Source organism: Felis catus, chromosome C2 (genome assembly GCF_018350175.1).
Source record: "Felis catus isolate Fca126 chromosome C2, F.catus_Fca126_mat1.0, whole genome shotgun sequence".
NCBI lineage: Eukaryota > Metazoa > Chordata > Mammalia > Carnivora > Felidae > Felis > Felis catus.
The window spans coordinates 60,946,759-60,966,659 of record NC_058376.1 but is presented as its reverse complement, the minus strand read 5'-3'; the positions used below and the strand labels follow the sequence as shown (position 1 = coordinate 60,966,659).

General features: G+C 38.2%; 1 protein-coding gene across 46 annotated transcripts in view; it reads left to right on the top strand.

The window, feature by feature from the left end:
• Window positions 1–19,901, top strand: part of ZBTB20 (zinc finger and BTB domain containing 20) — a 789,483-nt gene that overhangs the window by 399,827 nt on the left and 369,755 nt on the right. For all 46 annotated transcript variants that reach the window (XM_045036368.1, XM_045036369.1, XM_045036357.1 and 43 more), the window contains one exon: window positions 12,949–12,996. The gene's annotated coding sequence lies outside the window, so the exon portion shown is untranslated. The remainder of the gene's footprint in view (window positions 1–12,948; window positions 12,997–19,901) is intronic.

Sequence of the window (19,901 nt, the reverse complement as noted above, 5' to 3'; positions counted from 1 at the left end):
TGTTATTGGGATAGCAGGATTTATGCTGCACCCTGGGCTTTTTTGTCCGCTTCTCAGTGTGTGTGCACACATGGGAGGGTCTCCTGTTTGAGGCACAGTTCCCTGTTGGAGCCCCACGGGTTCCATGCTCCCACCCACCATCTCTCGGCAGTGGCTCCCTCCTCTTTCTTTCCTCTTATGTTAAATACTATGGGGCTTGTCTGCTGCTGCAGTCAAACCGCTCTCAGCATTCGATCTGAAAGCCACTCTTCACCCCACCCCTATAACCTGAAACCCTGACCTAACCCTGACTCACCCTTGTTATCTCAGCAGATGTACACAGCATTACCTAATGGTTTTGGCCTCACTGCATAATCTCAAAGAGCTCTGGGGAGAGCATGGCCCTTTGTATCTGTGACCTTGCCACAGTTATTACCCAGCTGGACACTATGTGGTTTAGATGTTAAAGACAGAATTTCTACTCACCCCTGGTGGTGATTGTTTAAAAGTTGTTATTCATCTGGGGATGGGTCTCCGAGCTTCATTTGGCCCAATAGTTAAGTGAGAGTAGCCGCATCACAAAAGTCGAGGTTTACTAAGTGCTTTAAGATCCTCCAGTGAAAATGTTACACTATGAGATAGATGCTTTCATTTCTATCATTACTTGGAACACACCTGATCACCAAAAAGTTGGCCTTTGATTAAACAAGCATAAAAAGTACCTTACTTCTTCTTTTACTCCCAAAAGAATTGTGTATCATTTATACAATGGAAAGACACAGCCAAAAGGTCTTCTTAAACATATAATAATTAATATTTAATGGCCTCCTTTATGAGGAGGACATTGCTGTGGGACTATCTCTAATCCTCACAATGTTCCTACAAAATGAGTGGTTTTATTCTTCATTCCACAGGTAATGAAACTGAGATTCAGATCCATTTAAGTGATGCACCTAAATCTATATTGTTAATCAGTGGAAGACTTGGGATTAAAATAAATTCAAGTCAGTCTCTCGCTCTCTATCAAGGCCATAATCCTACCATAGTATCAGGCCCTTTCAACGCTAGCTCCCATTTCCTGGAGACAGTAGCTAGATCGAGTTCTGAAAGAGTTAAATCAAATGCACCCTGTTTGTGACAAATGTCTGAAACTTGTTTTTATAACTTGGATTTAATTCACAAATAAAGAGTAATTATCAATATGTCACAGATGAAGAGCTGCATGTATGGATCAGTGCAATTTCTGTTCCTTGGCTTATGGATGCAGTATGCCCCAGGGAGTTTCACAAACCCACATGGCATCTCCTGATGCTGGGTTCTGTGTAAGCTGAACAACGTGTAAAACTCCTGTGTGTCGGGATAGCTCACAACTGGTTACTATCCGAGGAAATCTGTATGAAATTACTACCATAGACATGTTTTCTTTTCTGAATTTGTTCTTAACACTTCACTGGGAGTGAAATACCATTTTTTGGTACTGGCTTTGGATTTTTTGATAAGATGTTTATTTTTGGAAGTGTTGTCCCAAGAGTAGAAGAGGGGGTGCAGTTCTTTCTTCCCTTTGCTACCCTCCTTTTGCCTTCTTGTGCCTCTATATCCCACCTGATTCAATTTTATCAGTTTGACATGATCTTTTGATGGAGAAGACATACAATGTTCATAGGCTACAAGTCATTAAGACTTTAAATCACATAAGACTACCCTTGGGGTGATTTGGGGGGGCCTGAATTTTACATGTTTCAGTTTTCTATTAGAGGGTTTGCACTAGAACTCACACCGTTCCACTCCCCTTTACTTTTTTCTCAGTCTGAGAGGACCTCTGCTTTAGGCTTATTATATATCCTGAAACAGATTTATATCATGCTTAGGCTGTGGTACTGGGGTGGGGGTGGGTCATAAAGGCATTCAGATGTGTATTAAGGGAAAACATCATGATCTAGTGGGAACAACACAGGGTGTGGAGTATCACAGGAGCTCAGCTTCTTTGCTTCCTAGCTGTGTAGCTTTGAGTGTGTTATGTAGTAGTCAGGCCTCAGATGTTTTATCTGTAAAATGGACATGAACAAGAATACCTACTTTGTAGAGCTATTGTGCAGACTAAATGATATAGCACATTTATAACATCTGGAAGCAGGCCTGACTCGCGTTGAATGTTTGTTGGCTACTTACATTTCATGCAGCAAAGAAAGGGGAAAATAGGAAAAGAGTGGAAATTAGAAGGTGATAATTGGGTTTCAGGTCAGCCTAGTAGAGCATTTCTCTAGAGAAGGCAGAGTCCTGGGTTCTGCTTCCAGGTCTGCCGCTAGAAAGCCGTCAGACCTTCTCTCTTAACCTCTCAGTGTCTCTGTTTCCTCATCTTAAAATGAGTAAGTCAGAATGCATGATCTCTATTTAGCTATATAGTTTCACTTTCTGAAGATTTTTCTCCTTCCCAGGGTAGTCTGTGGCTGTCACTCCTGAGTGTGTAAGTCTCAAAGGCCAACAGCCAAGTATCAAAGACAGGCCTATTGTTAACATACGCTTTTCCCTGTACAACTATGTTTACATGTACATTTATGTTCTTGGTATATTTGTCATGTGTCTGAGTATTTATGCACCTGCATGCTTGTTGAAATAAGCACACTAGCATACATTCATACATTTTTGTGGGTATGTGTGTTTATATATAACCTATATATATACAGTATGTGTGTATATATATAAATATATGTCTGTGTGTATGAGAAACAGATGCACTGTAGGCAGATAAAGCAGATAAATATAGATCCAAATAGAAGCAAAGCATATAAATATAGACGTTATATAGAGTGAAAGCAAGCAGATCAGCACCATTTCATTATTGCTTGAAGTCTTTGTAATAAAAGAGTTGAAAATCAGTAAGTGACATTGAAATTATTGATTGAATGACACTGTCAGATCAGAAGGCATGGTGTAAGGTAAGAAAATAACCTGTCTTTCAACTTTGAGGAGCAATTAGCAGGAAGATTTGTTACTTTTAATTATTTGATTTATGAAAGTTTTTAGATGGTATGTAGTGTGATGTTTTCTTAAGAGTACAGATATGTCACTTTTCCTAAAAATACTACCAGACAACAAGAAATAATACACAGGGAAAGAACACCTATTCCAGTCCTGAGAAAGGACTTGACGAAGGTGACAAGATCCCTTTTGTTTGCAGGCTGTGACTGGCAGCCCCTTCCCGTTCCTAGTTTCCTACAGACAAGTTGGTTTTATTCTACATTATTTCTCACAAGCCCTTTGAAGTCTGTAAGGAAACTCACCTAAGGGAGATATTTGAAGCACAAGGCCAAAGTCACCATTGTTGAGTTATTTTTGTGGGTACGCTTGCAATTGTGTTTAGTGAGTGTGTTGTGTGAGTAAAACTGGGCTGTCCCATCTGTTACTTTCATGTCACTGTTTTTACCAGTCAAAATAATTGTTTGTGAGTTTTTGCTTTATTTTGTTTTGTTTTAGCGGAGAGGGTATTGTGAGTTATTTTTAGCAGGTTTGAGTTAACTGTGTAATTTTTTTTAACGTTGCAAGTTATTATCTTGGTCATGCATTTAAATACTTTTTGAAAATAAGGAGGGCCTCCTATTTTCTCTCAAATCTCATCTGTTTCCTTAAACAGATCTCATCTCTTCTTCGGCTTTGTTGTTAAGACCATGCAGAGAAACTAACATTTGAAGAAAGTCCTTGAAGTTGTGCAGATATGAATCTTGCTTTTGCCTGAGCAAAACTGTCAATGTTGTTGTTGTTTCTTTTTCTGTTGTTTAGTTTACTGTAGCTTTTCCTTATAAGGATGAGAAAAGAAGGCCAGGAAGACACTCTAGTTCTCTCCTGTTTCGTGCTTCTGCTAAGCCAGAAGTTAGTATTTCTTCCTTCCTGCTCCCAATCAAATTTAGACTTAAGGCAGACAAGGAGGAAAGAACAAAGCAAAGGATGTATTAAAAGTTGAGGAATAAATGTGTGCTGCCGAAAGAATTATTAATTCATCCTTTCAAATCTGTTTGGCTACAATTACTTTGTTGTAAAGTTCTTCACCAAACTAGGATTTTAAAAACATATTTGAAACATGTCCCCAGGGGCTTGAGAATAGTACGTCTCATACACGCGCGCGTGCGCACACACACACACACACACACACACTCTTCTTTTCTTTCTTCGTTCTTTCCTTTTCTCCTGCCTTAACATATTTATTGTTTAGCTTTTGACAAGTACTGTATATAGTAAATTACCAGAAATTTTGGCAAGGGAAAAAATTATACACACACACACAAATCATATATACCCATATACACACATACACACAGTCATTAAATTGTTATGTTTTAATCATCTGATTTGATATGAATTATATTTTTTAAACTATTATCTAGTTATTTAGTATAAATCTTTAAAGAGATTTTTATAAACACTCAAATGTCTGATTTAAAGGTTCTCAGGAAATTGTGCATTTTCTTATCTATGACAAAAAAAAAGCATTTTCCAAATATACATTTAGAAAACAGGGATTTATTGGAACCAAGAGCAAAGCAAGAACCTGTTTCTTTTTAGGAGTCATTTACCCTTCCCACCTCCTACTTGGAGCTTGTGGTGGCTCTCATCATTGGCTTTGTGGTGTTTTACAGTGTACCTGTGGGCCTGGGAGTCAAACAGGTCCTGATCCTCACCTGCACAACTTTTTAATTGGCTGTGTCCTTAAGCAGGTTAGCTGACAACCCTTCGACTAGGTTGCTAATCTCTGAAACTTAAGCCAATCTTACTTACTTCACCGGGGGGGGGGGGGGGTTGCATTAAATGGAATAATGTTAGGGGCGCCTGGGTGGCGCAGTCGGTTAAGCGTCCGACTTCAGCCAGGTCACGATCTCGCGGTCCGTGAGTTCGAGCCCCGCGTCAGGCTCTGGGCTGATGGCTCGGAGCCTGGAGCCTGTTTCCGATTCTGTGGCTCCCTCTCTCTCTGCCCCTCCCCCGTTCATGCTCTGTCTCTCTCTGTCCCAAAAATAAAAATAAACGTTGAAAAAAAAAATTTAAAAAAAAAATGGAATAATGTGTTGAAGTACATGGCACGTAATATGTGCTAAGTAAATGCTAGTTTCCTCCTGGCCTATTAATTTTAATGTGAGTCTGTGACTTCCTCCTCCTGTCCCTCGTCACCACTGTGAGCATCTTTCTGCAGCCATTAAACACCAGAGCCAATGCCAGAGAAATAGGAGCAATGGGTTTAAAAAAATTATTGATTATGCAATACCCACCCTGAAAATGGGCATATAAGGAAACCATCAAAATTCCTGCCTCCTATAATTGTAAGTTTTTCTAGTTAGCAAATAAGAACAAAAGACTTTTCAACACAGCGTTGCCAAAATCCTATTCAGATCGACAGAACAGAATGAAATATCTATCCAAGTGATGTACATTAAACCTTTTAAAATAATAGGACACCTTTTTATTTTATTACTCATTCATATACCAGGTAATGTCCTTCATCCCACAGTGGATGTTGTTCACCTCAGCTCACTGTACGTTTAGACTCCTTAATTAGCACCTACTCTTTTTTGGGAAAGGTATGTGGTCAGAATCCAATGTCGTTGAAATTTCTGAATAGTTGCTTTATGTTTTCTCTTTTAAGGAATGGGGAGGGAAAAAATACTTCCCAATCGTTTTAGCTGATCGTTTGTAAACCCCATAAGAGTTAACATTTATAAAGGAAACAATGACACAATCTTAATTACAATGATTCTGGCAGCAACATTCCTGTTATCCAGGGACTCTTTTTCTCGAAAAAGTCCAAGTTTTCTTTTAACCTCCTCAGACTTCACTTTTCTGTGTAGCTGCAATTTTGGTATGCAACTCTTTCTGACTTTTTTTTTTTTTTTTTTTTGAATTGAGAGAGTTTGGCCAGTATCATGAAGCCACATTCAGCCACTAGGATTTCTCCCGACCTGCTCCTGCTATGCCATAATTAGTCCCAAAATAATTGTGTCTGTGGAATGGAAAGAAAGAAAAGGGAAAAGAAAGGTGACCTGGTGTAGTGGAAAATGAGTGGTCTGGAGATTTCTTGTGACAGGAGGCTCCAGTCTCATCGACGATGCAGGTCTCTACAGCTGTAACATCCTATGACAGACCCTACAAGTTGTCAGTGTCCTGTTGCACATTTTATTTTTTAATTTGAATATATACCAAAGATATATTTATTGTATATTGTTAAATTTAAAATTTCTCTTCCTTTATGATTTCTGAGGCTCTCAAAGCACATCAACAAAATAATGATGTTTATGAGGAAGAGTAACAAATAAAAGTTGGTTCTTCAGATGCAAAGTGAGAGAAAGGAAAGCATTTGAGGTCAAGAATGGGCATGAATGAGCTAGAAACAGAATTAAAAGTGACTCTAATCAAAGATCCAAAAAGGAAGAGGAAGACGGGAAAGAGGAGAACCGACTAAAGATAAAAAATGAAGTATAAGATAGTTTTAAGGTGAACATTGTTACATAATGTAAGGATTCCTTATCAAAGAATCATTTCAAATCTTTCTCTATGGCATTTAAAATAAGACACATCCTGAAACTAATATTACACTATATGTAAACTAACTGGAATTTAAATTAAAACTTTTAAAAAAGAAAGAACGGGCTAAAAATAAATAACTAAAAATAAAATAAAGTAAGATTCCATTTATACAACATTAACCTCTTCTATGCTGTGGGGAAGTGAACTGTGAGCTTTAGACACTAGTCCCAGCTTTATCTCAAAATATATGTCCCTGAGAAAATTACCTCTCAAACCTCAGAATCTTCATAAATGAAATAAGGGGTCCAGCAAGTTCTCATTCATGCTTTAGAATTTGTGAAATGAGATGGCACATGGGATGGTCTTGTCAACATACTGCCCGAATGCTTATTTAAGGGAGTTGATGAGTTTGAGGAGATTATATCATTGACTGAAGTTAAAAAAAAAAAAAAAAAAAAACTTTTTGAAGGTTTTGATTGAAATGTTGCCTCATCCCAGATGGACTAGCAGGTAGCCCCGCTCTCTAAAAAGTACCGTGGCTGCCACTGCCAAACACGCTTTTAGCTGAGTCTTCAACTGGAATTTCTGAGAGATTGCCCATGCAACTTTTCCTCTAAAGGTCTCATTCTCCAATTAGCTGAAAGATGGCATTTCTGACTTTGTAATCCAGAATTTTTGTTCATATAAAACTCCTGTTTAACCAAGAAAATGGAATTCAATACATTCTTGGTTGCCCTGCTATTAATTTAAATTTGCATAACCTAATCAAAACTCAACCTGCCTTGCCCTTCAACAAAAAAAAAAAAAAAAAAAAAAACAACTATATTCTCTCCCATTACTAAATGGCTACATTCTTCTCAGTATTTTTTAAAAGATGAATTATGTTGATATCCCATGACTTTCCCTTTAGAATGTGTCCATGGAAATTAAAATGGACTTTTCTGTGCCCAAGACTGAAATGAAAAATAGTCCAAAAGGGCCGGTGGAAATGAACACGAAACTTCGCTGATGCTATCAGCATTATAATTTTTGTTAAGCTTTTTTCCAATAAAATGGAACTGAAGTCAACTGTCCCCAAATAACTGCCCGATTCTTCCTCTATATCAACCTTTTGTGTTTACAGATAAATGATAGAGAAATACAGCTTATGATTGCCTGTAAATCATTGGAATATGTTTTTCCGAGGCTTTTCTGGTTACTTTGCCCACAGTGACGTGTCTCCTATAATCATTTTACTGTTTCGACAAATACTTGCTGAGCAGAGAGAGTGCGCCAAACACTGTGCTAAGTGCTCAGCATACAACCCTGTGCACACAGCTGTCAATTAATTAAAGCATCCCTGGCAAATGGATGGAGTAGGCATCTGTTTAATATTGAATAAGCTAAATTGGGTGGAGGAGATGATTGGACGATCAGAAATGAAACCTCAGACTCTTGTTCTTTCTTTTGGACAACCTCATGTGATTTTTCCCCGTCACCATTTACAAACCCACATTCAGAAAGGAAACCAGCTCCCTGCCTTGCCCTCAAGCTGGCTGCTAATAAAGAAAATATCTGCTTATCTTCCTCACATTAGTAGTTGTTCTCAGCCATTGGAGGGCACTCAGGTACAGGAAGGTCCCATGCCTAGCAGCAGAATCAACTTCACCCTTCCTTTCCAGCCTATAATTTGGGAGCTCACTGTACAGCAGGGGAAACACTGAGGACTAGGAATGTCTACCATCATCCTGATCAAAAGTTATATTTTGAGTGCTCTCCATAGGCATAATATAAGAAATTATTTAAATTTCTTTTTCAAGTCTTGTTCATCAGTTTAGAATCTTTTCTCGTTCGGCCCATTTCTCTTTGACATTCCTGTCTTAGGCAGTTCTGTGGAGCCAAATAATTTGTGGCATATCTTCTTCCAAAGTAAAATAGTGACCTATTCAAAGATTTCTAAATGCATCCTTTATGCAGTTTTCAAAGGAGATGGGTAGAGTGGGACATATTTCTCTTTGCCCCATGTGTCTTTCAAATAATATCTGTGACTAGGTAAACCAGTCGGACCATCGCATAGGCTATCATAGATACAGATTCCCAAATGCACAGACAGAATCATAAATAAGTGCATACGGAGAAGTCTGACAGTTTAGTGGAATTGCTTTCAAGTCATTTGACACATTAGTACTTTCAGACATTCACCTGTCAGTGATCCTCATTAGAAATAAGATTGGAATATTGGGGTCACTAGCTCAAAGTCCTTTTTTCTGAGACCTGAACAACAACCAAAAGAGCTAGAGGGAATAAGAATGAAACTATTCTGGACATTAGAACTGTTTCTCTAAATGAGCTCTTTCTCTCTTTCCTCTGTTCCTCTTTTTTACCCTCCCCTTTCCCTCCTTTCCTTTTCCTCCCTCCCCCTCTCGTTCCTTTCTTTTGAGTGCTATGAATTCATTAGATGGCATAGTGTAAATCAATAGTAAACGCTAACCGCCTACTCTGTACTCAGTTACGCAACATCACATAACCGGTACACAGAGACAAAAAGGGAAAAAGCACACACAGCCTTTACATTCAAAAGCTCTTGCATAATTTTACTTTTCCACAGCCAAAAAGAAAAAAAAAGGAAATAACAGATGGGGAAACTTACAGTTTTTTTTTCCCTTTTCTCAGACTGTTGAGGAGGGAGTTAGTTAACATCCGTGGCCATTTCTAGTTGCCCTAGGCTGCAGCAAAACATCCCATAATTGTCAGTGCCTCAAATGGCTTTAAACAGGATTTTGTGACCCACCATGATGTGGTAAATTTTCCAAGTAATATAAGACTGAAATTATTCTGAGGTGTTTAATGCTGACTTGGTTTTTACTTGTTTTGTGAAAAATCAACAACATTTAAAGTATGAAATGAATTTTAAAATAGAGGATAAGGAAGACGGCTGTGTGTGTGTGTGTGTGTGTGTGTGTGTTTGTGTGTGTTTTCATTTGAAAAGTATCCTGATGTAATATTTATGTAAAAAGCCAGTTATATAAACCCTGTCTTTCTCGTGTCTTTTACTTTGGGGGCTGTATAAAGCTCTCATGTTTTTTTCTCATGGCAAACTACATTCAAACTCCAAAGTCTTAATGAAAAAGAAAACATCTAGATGCTATAGCACACACTTAATTCAAACTCCATATAGAATTTATCCCCTAAACAACAGTTCCACTTAAAAACTTGCAGTTTCTGGAATTTTCCTTTTGAACTTTCTGTCACACCATTCCCTGGAACACCTTTGGGTCCATTGCACCACCTTTATGTCTCCTAGTCCCTTTGTAGCCCTTCACTCCTTTCCTACACCCCCGTGTTTTCACTAGAATAACTCCCTTCCCAGCATGAGTGGGAACTCGGTGAGATTTGTGTGAAGTTTATCAGTCTTCCTTCCCTGTTACAATATTTTATTTCATTTAACGGACTCGTGTCCTCTGGGAATCAGACATACACCTGATGAGGGAGGTTGGAGGACTTGTTGATTTTGTTTTATTCTTCCTTTTGAGCTTCTGCCTATTGAATAGTTATAAAATGGATGCCAAAATGGTAGAGAGAGCCTGACTAGGCATTGTCGGATATCTGCTAGAGGAAGGTAAGAGCAGATGTATGAGGGGTACTTCTGGTGGTAGTTCTGATCGTTCTTAATGTAATCTGTGAGAAGGTGAAAACAGTCAAGGAAGAGGGCAGACGTGAGTAGAACTCTTGAGGCACTTCACCTCCTTGTGTTTGAGGTCAATAACATTGCTGTAGGTCATACTTTCCTTCTGGATGGAAAAGGCAGATGAAATGGTTCATTTGATTTTACTGAAGGTAAGAGATGAGTGTTCCTTCACTTAAAAAAAAAAGATTTAGGCTATTTCCTAGTTTGTTTACCTTTCTCTTATGTGTTAGCTATTAAATTTATGACTCCTTTTGTATGGGAAAATCTGGTGCATAAAGATAAAAATCAAAGCCAGGCGAATTTTGTCTGGTTTTTCAGGTTTCATTGCCTGAATTTGTCTCTCTTGCCACAACCGAGTGATCAAGAGGCTTGGGATTATCATGTCTCTGCATCTCTGATGATGGGGGCATCTTTAATTGTCTTAATGAATCATGAGTAAGCTAGGATATATTTTTAACCATTTATAAATACACTTCCTGGTTTTTGTCTTTAAAAAAATCTATGGCTCAGGTAGATTTGTTTATGGAAAAATAATGACAGTCAATCAGAATAGTCTTTCACCAGGAAAACATACTCCTATGTATATTTTTTCTAAGTGTCCCTCTACATGTGTTATAGCTGAGTTTAGATTCCAGTATACAATTCGGTTTGTATATACCTGCATCATGTAAAATACCATACTTTATAATACAATTTGAACATGATTATTCCTCAGTAACCAGTGCTCTGTAACACTCTGTATGCAGGGAACGATTTAAAAGACAACTTAGAACTCTTATCGATGAGCATTTTCTTGGTTGTCAAAATAGTCGGAAGCATGTATCATAAAAGAAATAGAGGAAAATGTGTTGAAGTAAAATATCTTTGAACTTTTTTTCTGCCTGTTTCTCAGAATAGTTTTCCATTTTCATCTCGGTGGGTTTTTACACTCTCTGGACCATACTTAGGGCAGAATTGACCTTCCGGCGTCCAATGGCTGCCAACTAACTCCGTTCAGCCTTCATTTTCAATTGTAACCAGGGCCCTGGAAACAGGCCACTTCTAGTTTTTCTTTTGTAATATGGGATCCAGGCTAAGAAGGGCTAGCAGGCCTACGCCTTATGTTCCCAGGACATGTGAGAAGCTAGGGAGAGTTTTAAACATTTTCTCATTTTTCAGAAGTCCTTCACAACACTTTCAACCTAACTTCTCCTTGCTGTTGGCATTAGTAATAGATATTTTTAAATGCTGTGACAAGACCCTTAGCCACTGATTTACCTTTCCAAACAGAATTACTCTAGTTGTGCATATAGTAGCATATAGTAGCCCCTTCATAAATATTTTACCACGTTTTTATGAGCTGATGAGGGACCTGCTGTGGCACTTTCCTCCCAGTGCTTATGCAGGTGAGCAGTAAGCCACGAGAGGAGTAAAGGGATAAGATGAAGTCAGATGCAGCGCTCAAGTCCCAGCAGTGGACAGATGACCCCATTTTATAAGAAACCCCTTATTATCCTGCCTCTGTCTTTATAAAAGTAGCAAATTGCAGAAGGCAATTTTGTGTATTTCCTAGAGGTCCTTTTCATTGGTCAGTGCTGCAAACAGTGGGTCATTTAAAAAAACATAACTTTTGGCAAGCTACTTTGGTGGTTCTCATTAAGTTTCATATGCAGATGTGTCAGGAACTTAGGAAATTCTGGGTCTCAAACATATTCCTCTTGCACTGTGCTACAGGGTCCTTTGAATCTTGGCTTTTCGCATTTTCCCTGGACAATTATTTTTTAGATTTCTTTTATTTATATAAGTCTTAGGATGATGAATATAGACAAATTTATATAGTTTTTCTTTTACGTAGTTTCATTACTTTTAGCAACAATAATTCCAGATCTTTCTAAATCTATGTTGGCTTCGGTTAGTTATGCTGGTTATTTTCAAGGTGTCATTCTGGTGGTGATATTGGGGGTGGGAGGTGATCTCTGATAAACCATCTATGGCTTCTAAATTATAAAAGCAGAGGAAAAAACAAGCATGTGGAATTATTGATAGACTGCTGCTTGTTAGGCAAGCAGTTTTTAAAATGCAGATTATATAATATTGGGGGATTTCGTTGCTCCACAGTAGAAGCTTTTTAAATGTTAATTTGGGGTTTGTTTTGTTGCTCTGTGACTTAGCATAAAAGGTTTTGGTTTTAAAAGGTTTCAGTTGACTCGTTCCATTTGTCTTACAGGACTTGGAATATAATACTATACATTTATTTATGCTCATGAAGGAGAATAAGGCCAGTAACTCACAACTCATGAAACCAGGGGGTAAATAATCCATAACTTGCTCTCCCACCACTGCCGCAATATTTATATCCAGAACACAAGTAACAAGCAACCAAAAACAAGAAGAAACCAGTTTGTTTTTATTTACAAAATGTTTAATCAAAAGTACAGTAGAGTTCAAATGGAGCTGCAAATCCTGGTGGTTCACAATGGTTTGATTTATTTTTTCAAACAGACCATGGATAATTAACCATAAAACATAACTTTCCCAATACAAGTTACAGTGCATTTGCAGAAATGGGCAGCAAGTCTTTCACAACTAGTTGCAACTGGCTGGAGCCCTTCGAGCTGAGCATGCAGACCGTTGCACGCGTCACCTTCTCAGCACACCCTTGTATGTTCCTTCCAAAAGGAAACATCCTTTACTCTTCCTACAGTGTCACCGAGGCACCGTCCCAATGTGAGAGGCGAATGGGTTATTTTACATGATCACCGTGTTGTCGTACATTTATTAAATACCCAAGGTTGACCGTATTCTTTTCATTTCAGAATGTTTCACCATCACTAACTGGATATTTCTCACAACATTGCTGTCTGGTAAGTAACTTTCATTATTTCTAAATGACAGTCTAGAATATTGTGGTGCAAAGAAGTCAAGTACACCTCTCCCAGCCTCTGAAAGAATTCAACCTGAAGGCTGTGGTGTGTCCACCACCTCCAAGTCCTATTTGAACAGAACGTATTTTGACATTGATGAACGGTACATATTTTATATCCAGTTTGTTCATTTGAAATACCATCATTTAGAATGATAAGACATGTGATCCCAAGTACCTACGATCACAGATTTCAACGAACATTTCACAATGATTTTGCTACGCAGAGGTGGAAGCATTCAAAGGCCTTGTTTGGCAGGCTCTCTGGAGATATATATTTCCAAAGGAGACGCCTCAATGGACGTCTCCATGTGGATATTTTCCATGTGGAACATCGGACGCTTTGGCATTAAACAAACAAACACAGAACCTTCCAAACACATTTTGTGATGCTTTCAACTACTTATTATTATTCTATGATAGGCGAAACATTTGAAATGCATTCGCTTCATTTGAACCAATCTGAAAATCAGACCTGATTGCTCTTGTGCACACCCACAAATGGAAGAGGAAAAATGTCCTTTAGGAGCATGAATATGGATAGCCATCTCTTTAATGAATTAATAGGGCCAAGACCAGAGCTGCAAGTGAGCCTCGCTTTGAAAACTTTGAGGTCTACATGTCTTTTAGTGGGAATTTGTGAAGTTTCCGGAAGGTTGGGACTGTGGCCTTCTTGATTTCTTGAGATGTCAGTGGCTGAGAGGAAGAGTGCAGGTCAGGACTGAGGGTATATTCGCAGAGCATCATCAAGTCAGAAAGAGCATAAAAGCTGAATTTGTAGAGGTTGGCCTGCCCTGAAATGAGAGGGAGGAAGACGAAAGGGGGTGACTTGCTTGGCATCTGATGAGACTCTGTCTGGCTCCAGCCAGGCCAAGTTAGTCATGAACATCATATTCATCCAAACTTTTAAAAGTTACACTCTTGACTTCACTTTATATGAATGTGCATAAAATGGGGAAAATAATCTCTTGGGGCAATAAAGATAGCTTTCTAACAGGGACTTTCTGTATCCATGGCACATAATCCATAGCTGTCGCTGTATTTTTGTTCCTAATTCTGTCGCACATCTACCTCTGAACATATCCATCTCACCAGCGAAGGCCTCAAGCCTTTAGGATTGTAACTACCCCCACCACCCCATGTGCATTCCCACGCTTTATTTGTTACACTGACTAAAAAGAAACGCGCGTATCAGTGTGAGCGGCCTGAGTCCAGGGACAGGCTTATTTGGTAACTTTAATTTGTTGCTCCCATTGCTTTCATGGCTAAAGGATCTCATCACAAAATGGCCTGAATTTCACACTCTTTCTGGCTTGCAGAGAAGCTGGTTCCTCCCCTATTTCTGTCCAACACACAGAAAGCTCTTTATGTTTCTATGATCAGATAAAATCTGTATTGACGTTTCTTTTCCTGTGGGTGTATTTCGCTTCTAGGTATGAAGATTTAAAGTATCTGGGCAAAGCTGTGTGTTTGCAGTTTCTCTGTTTTTAGTGAAAAGCTCCCTGGGAAAGGAGAGCACATCTTATCCAGTAATGAATAAATATTTATTTTCATTTTAAAATGATACATGTTCATTAAAAATAATTTGGAAAAACACATAGGAGTAAAATGAAGAAAAATACAAGTAATTATTTCTATAATTTAAATCCAGTCATTAGTAACCATTTGATGTATTTCTTTACTCATTTTTTCCCTGAGGATATATATATATTTTTAAAAACATGCTGTAAACGTACTTTCTACAGAATTTCAAAATTTAACCTAAGAATTTTACATGTAATTACATGGTTCTTATAAACGTCATTTTACGAATGTGTGTGTGTGTGTGTGTGTGTGTGTGTGTGTGTGTGTGTATTCATTCCTGAAGAGGAATTGCTTATTTAACCTAAGTGTCCGACAAGAGCATTTTGGGTGTTTTGTTTTACTTTTCACATTTCCACAATATCTTGCATACAGAGTAGATGAATCAATCAAAATCAATCAATAATGAGTAAAAGAATGAAAGTTTAAATCAGTATATATTTTTGAATTTTTTATTATGAAAACTTTCAAATACACGAATGTAGACATTACTATAGCGAACTCCCATGTACCCATCACTTAGCTTGCTCAGTGATGAACTCATGGCCTGCCATTTTCCCATTCTACTACCATGTTACTTTGAAGCAAACCCCAGACATCACAGCATTTAGTCCATAAATATGTTGGGCCCACAAGGACATTTTCATATGTTAATGTTATAACTATTGAGATAAATAGTTCTAATCATTATATATAGGAGTATTTTTCTTCTGAGTATACTGCCATTATGTTTCCTAAAATGTAACAATTGATTAGAAAATCTCAGCAGAGTGTTTCGTAATATTCTTAGATGCATCTATAAGCCAAAGAGCAATTTGGTTGACTAGAGAGACATTTCACACATTTGGCTAGGTTTCATGGGGGAACTTTTCTTTGATGTTTTTTTTTACTTGCCTCAAACTTAGGATGATAATTTGCTGCTAGTTCTGTATAGCATTAGTTAGACTCATGACGGGATATACACTGTGTTATATACAATTCTGTATCTGAGGTGAAAGGAAAACATAGTGCTCTGACTAGAAGTCCAGCATGGTTACAGCCAACCCATAGTGGATCAATGTGGCCAACCTACTTAAACCAGACCTAACACTGGATTTAAAGGTATCGGGTTTTTTAAAGATATATTGGCAGAAAGGAAAGGTTTCTTCCTAAGAGGGCATTTACAAAGTCTGAAAAGGGAGGAATTATATATTAATAGTCTGAATAATTAAAAAAAAGAAAAGCACTGTGTTTGGGGAAGTGAGGGTCAAAGGAGATGGTTCATTGTATAAAAAAGGGCACTCCCTATGTGCTTATATGTATTGTTCCAGTTTACTCTAAGAATGTTTAAAGAATCTAGTTTTCTGTTGCTAGACTAGATCCTTTACACACAGAGCTCCACAGATGATGAGGGCTCTGGGCAAATTAGGCTTTCCATAGAGAACCTATACTTAGGGTTTAGTCCTGCTCGCCGTCTTTGAATTGCAGTCAGTGACGGTTCAGTAGCAGTGTGTTGTCCAAAAGGTGTATTCCACTCATCAGAAATTCAGGATGTGAGTAACTATGTAACATACTGCATCAGTATAAACTGGATTTATGTGTTACTCAGGTCTATTTAATCTTAGGAGCACATTTTCCATTGGCCTCGAAAGTGAGTAGCTAGAATATTGATGTGCATAACCCTTGGGGAAGAAAAAAAAAAAAGAGCTTCTCCAACTACACTAAATCTCTAGAAAAATATGACGGCTTACAGTATGGACACATACAAAGTATTTTCAGCCAAAGTTGGTAGAGGAAAGCACATTTGAAAAAAAAAAAGAAAGAAAAGAAAAGAAAAGAAATAACATAAGCAATAAACTATCCCAAGCAAACAGAATGCATCTGTAAAAGTTGCCAGACTGGATGGTGTAAACAATGCAAACTTTTTTCTTTCCATTTCATTTTTCCCCTCGGTCTTCTGATCCTCTCTATTTCTCCTTTACCCTGATCTGACATTACTACCATTAAAATGTCCTCAAAAGGTCAGGAAACAATCTGATAGCTTGGCATTGAGCCAGGCATTCTAAGGAAAGAGGTAGGAACTAGCCACTATTTTAAAGCTGCAAAGACATTTCACCATACCCCATAACACCCATATTGTAAAACAGCTAACCTTTTCATCATTATTTTTAAGATTGATATTAACAACAAGACAAGTGAAATAAAGGCATAAGTCTTCACTTCTTCCTGCATCCTTTTCTTATGTGTGTTAATTATATAGCTCATGTCATATAAACCAGAATATAAACTGCCTTTTAAAGATAAGAATAAGTTTGCCCTTGGTTCTCTCTAGCTAATGTATTATACACTGCACCCAAGTGAACCATCAATGCCTCATTCTGATAATAACTATAATAATAATTATTATTATTAATGATAGTGTTTGCTTCTTGATATGTGTATGAGGTTTCCTTATGCTTGGCCTTTGGGTCTGGTGTTTGTTCAATTGTTGTTACATTTGTGACTGTATGTACCCTGAAGCTATAAAACAGCATTTCTTGGAATAAAGTAGTACTCCATATCCTCTACACCTTTCCCCCTATGTAAGTTCAGAATCATTGGTGGATGATTCTGCTTGTATAAGGCAGAGAATCCTTTGCAAATGCCTGCATCAAGCCAGGATTTTCATTTTAGACCAAAGACACAGATAGTTGCAAAAGGAAAAAAAAGCGGTTTATTTATATCATCAGATCCATGTTTCCCGAAGTTGGTGTATTTTCTGGATAAATTTTATTGGATATGTAATACATCATCATGTGCAATTACCATAAGGACGAATTATGACATTCTCTGAGTGAGATACTGGGTGATCCTGCTTTACCTGGAGTGATGAGGGAAGATTGAATACCCCATTCAAGACAGACATTCAAGATGATTTTGCAGCCAGCGCAGTCACTTTACATGGGAAATGCTGAAGAGAAGGCTTAACTTTCTCTTCCTTCATTAGAAATTACTCAAAGCCTGTGATATAAACAACATACTTTGGAGATGGTCTTCTCTTTGGGGGACTGCTCCATTTGCAAACCGTGCTAGGATCCACAGGGAATTGGTTCTGTGTGTTCTGTCCTCTTGTGTGAAATATTCTTAACATGCTGTTGTTATATACTTTTTGGCCAAAAGTAATTTACTTTTTGGTTTTTGATGACCACTCTGTGAATCAACCTAATGTATTTGTGATGTGGGGAGCTGTAACCTCTGAACACTCAGTTTAAAGACTTTTATAATGAATTATTTAAGGACATTTTAGCTCTTAACTGTTTCTCTGTCCACAAACAAGTTGATTGGTTAATCATGTCTTGTTTATTTTTATTGTTGTTGTGGTACACGTTGTACATAAAACAGGAACGAGGCTATTTGTAAGAGCTAATTATAATGGCAAAATTGTACTTTCTCTAACTGTTCTCTAATTTTCTAATGTTTCATTATATCAAGACCTGCACTCTAAGAAGTATGTTTCAGGTTTGCTAGGGAAATAACAGAAGAGAAAGATAAATCCAGTTCTATAAAGTGATGTCAAGCATAATTTAGCACAACTGCCAATATCAATAGTTCATTCAAGCCCTAGTCCTCCACTCCTGGAGGACTTTGATTTCTGGCCATCCTTTGATAAAGATCCAGAGCAAGGAAGAAACAGAGACTAATTTTGAGACTCTTGGAGGTCTATCTTTTAGGAGGAAATGATGGTTCTAGCGGATTCTTAGGAGCCCAAGTTACTTCTGACATGGCTTCTATAGCTCTTGGTGGAATCAGAACTCACAGTTTTCTGTAGATAGAATAAAAAACCCAGAGGCTGAGTCCTTAAGACATTCTCCATGCCATTCTTTGAACAAACTTTTGCTAATGCTTACTATGTGACAGGTAAATGTGAACTCACTTACCCTTTCTTCTCTCCTTCCTTCCCTCCTTCCTTCCCTCCTTCCCTCCTAACTCCTTTAATTTTTTTTTCTCATTTAAGCACGGAGAAGTTTCCTTATAGATTGCTAAGGGCCCTGTGCATATTTGCATGAAGCCAAAGATTCTGTCCCTTCTAGGAACTCTGATTGTCAACGGGTGATCTTGCCTTTGTCTTTTCTCATAGTTCTGCCTGTGGCGCCTGTCACTAGCAGTCAAATAAGGACAATTTTACCATTCTCTCCTGCTGCTCTAATTTTTTTTAGTGCCGGTACATGAATTTGTTATTCTTTATAATTCCCTTTGAAGTTGGAAATCCAAGGGGAATCTAAAACCGACCAGATGTTTCTGCTGCTGGAGAGGGAAGAGAGTAGGATTAAGTTTAACAAAAACTTGGTCTCTAGGAAGAAAAATCATTTCAGCTGGAAATCATCTTTAAACGCACTCATTTGCTACATATCTGTTCGTTAATTTACATTTACTAGTCCTTTGTAGACAATATCGCCTGTCAATTTGCTCAGGAAAATTCATAAATTTTGTGAATAGACTCATGCTGTGGTTTGCTCAGGCCTACGTCCCCTTTGGAGTTTTAGCTCTTTCCATTGCTCTGCATATTCCCCTCGCGTGCTTCACAAGGAGGGTTGTCTGTGACTGTTGTTGATGTTGCTGAAGGATCACCATCATGTCACATCAGGCTGAGAGGCCGGTTCTGCAAACTGTTTCAAGAGGGTGAGGTCAATGCAGCCTGCGGTTAGTGAGGGAAGGGAAGGAGATTTGCCAGAATGCTTCTCCTTTATGGAGAACTTCATCCACTTGAGGGATATGTAGATCAAAACAAGAATAAGACTGATGAAGACCTTCAGGGTAAAAAAGGAAAGTTTTGTCGTCCCTCAAGGATTTAGTTGATGTTGCAGACAGCATGAATAAACAGATTGGGAGATGAAAAATGGTAGAGAAAGTGAAGTATATGAAGGCACAAGAGAGAAAAGGGCATCTGTGCAATGACGTTTATAGGGCCTCTCTGACTGGACATCCAAAGCTTCAGGCCCCGGTACAAGTGGGAAGAGCGACTGAAAAATTAAATTAGAGGAGAGTCTCAGAAACCAATCAGAACGTTTTGGTGGTTTGCTTAGAACTTCACAAAAGCACTGGACTGCAGAGATGCATTTTTATTTGCTCACTTCCTTCTCGGTCCCTGTCCTGCTGGGTCCTGGCAGCACTAGTAGGGTTTCCCAGGTTTCCCAAGGTTTACTAGGAGGACAGAGAGATCTGCGGATAACTACTTTACACCCCTTCCTTTGCTCCGTGGATTAAACGTTTGGAAACCTTTTCCACACCTCATGAGGGAGGAATACT